This window comes from Chrysochloris asiatica, unplaced genomic scaffold (genome assembly GCF_000296735.1).
Source record: "Chrysochloris asiatica unplaced genomic scaffold, ChrAsi1.0 scaffold00288, whole genome shotgun sequence".
Taxonomy (NCBI): Eukaryota; Metazoa; Chordata; class Mammalia; order Afrosoricida; family Chrysochloridae; genus Chrysochloris; species Chrysochloris asiatica.
In genome coordinates, this window is record NW_006408806.1 from 3,103,182 (window position 1) to 3,105,416 (window position 2,235).

General features: G+C 37.8%; 1 pseudogene; it reads right to left on the reverse strand.

The window, feature by feature from the left end:
* Nucleotides 1-1,160: 1,160 nt before the first annotated feature.
* On the reverse strand, nt 1,161-1,924 carry LOC102826591 (annotated as a pseudogene).
* Between the last annotated feature and the right edge of the window lie 311 nt (nt 1,925-2,235).

The window sequence follows — 2,235 nt, forward strand, 5'->3', positions numbered from 1 at the left end:
ATAGAGGATTTAAAATACTTGATGAAGAAGATTGAAGTATGAATTGTACTTTGATGCAAAGGATATATGAATCCTCACAATTATAACAATAAATACCATCATAGTAAATAGAGACAAATTTGAAGTTGTCAAAGACTTTAATTTGCTTGGGGTTCACATCAACAGGCATGTAAGCAGCAGTCAAGAAATCAAAGTTTTTATTCGATTTGGCAAATCTGCTACAAAAGAACTCTGAAGTGTTAAAAGGCAACAATATTAGTTTTTAAACTAAGGTGCAACTGCTCAATCCATGGTATTTTAAATCACCTCCTATGCATGTGAAAGCTGGACAATTAATAAGGAAGATCTGCAAATAATTGATGCATTTGAAATATGATATTGGAAAAGAATATTAAAAATGCCACTGATGGCCAGAATAAGTCAATCTGCCTTAGAAGAAGTACAGGCAAAATGCTCCTTAGACATTAAGATGGTGATGCTTCATACTTCAGACAAGTTATCAGAAGGAACTAGTCTCTTGAGAAGGACATCATACTTGGTAAAGTGGAAAGTCAGCAAAGAAGAGACTGATCCCCAACAAGATGGATTGACACAGTGGCAGCAACAGTGGGCTCAAATGTAGCGACCATTGTACTAAAATAACTGTGTGGATAGTGTTTTGTTCTGTTGTGCATAGGGCCATTATGAGTGAAATTGATTCAATGGCGCCTATCAACAATAACAACATTAGGAGATAGGGTATCACAATGGGTTAAGTATTTGAGGTGTTTTTTTTTTTTTTTAATCTTAAGAGTCAAATGTGACTTCTATGTTTTTGTTCAAGATGGAAATGGGTAAGCAGAGTTCTGAAACGGTGTACATTGCCATTAGATAAGAAATTAAAGAAAATTAAAGATGCTAATAATAATCAGGAACACTGGTGTGGCATTGTATGATAAGCACTGAACTGTTAATTGCAATATTGGTGGTGCAAACACACCAGCCACTCCAGACTCATAGCAATCCTAGACAGGGTTGCTATGAGTCATAACTGACTCGATGGCATTTAACAACAAAAATACCATTAATATTCATGGTAGAGTTTTTTTGTTTTTTTAAATATGTGTTTAATATCTTTAATTATGGAAAGATTTGTTCATCCACATCACTTAGAGAACATTTCATCCATGACTCTGCTTGGCAGCCAGTCTCTTATCTCTCTCTTCAGCAATGGTAAGGCGGATACCTTTTCTCGGAGAAGAGAAATCCATGGTTTATTGCCCTTGCCAATAACAAAAATGTTGGAAAGTCAGGTGGCAAAGCTGTTGCCATTGGCATCTTTCACATGAACCTCATCAAAAGAGCCAGGATGTCTCTCTCTGTTAGTGATCACACCAATTCTTCCCAGGTTGGCACCTCCAGTCACCATACACAGGTTACCAGTGTCAAACTCAATGAAATCAGTAATCTTTCCAGTCTCCAAATCAATCACCTTGATGAGGCGATCAGGGTAGTGTATGGTGTGAGCATCATGGGTCACCAGATGGGGGATTCCTTTTGTGCCCACAAAAATCTTTCTTACTTTGCACACCTTGTACTTCGCCTCCTCAGGTGTAATACGATGAACAGCAAATCGAACCTTGGTGTCACAGACCAGATGGAAATTTTCTCCAGTGTTGTCAATGCTGATAACATCCATAAAACCAGCAGGATATGTTATATCAGTTTGGACCTTGCCATAAAACTTAATGAACCGCTGCATACAGATTGTTTTAACTTCATCTCCTGTCAGGGCATACTTAGGTTTGTTCCTTAAGAAAATGGTCAGTGGGAGGCATTCTCTCAGTTTGTGGGGGCTGGTGGATGGTCGAGGAGCAAGCACACCAATCAGTTTGTCCAGCATCCAATGCTTTGGGGCAACCACACGCTTAAGATGTTTCTTGGGACCACGAACTATGGCTGTGCTGAGCAGGAAAGAGCCATAGTAGAGTTTTGATAAATGTTACAACATTATTCCTTTCAACACTTACGGACATTTTACCTTTATTATACTCATGCCTTTTGTATTTGTTTTTGTTTTACTCTGAATGTGACTTTTATTTGAGCTCTCTCTGAAGGACTATGTTGATCAGATATAACTTTTACTCACATATATAGACATAGATTTCTTGAAAAACAAGACAATAGAACTGTAAGACTCGACATGTGCTTTTTATGAGAAGTAGGAAGATGACAGATGTAGAGGACATTTCTGAA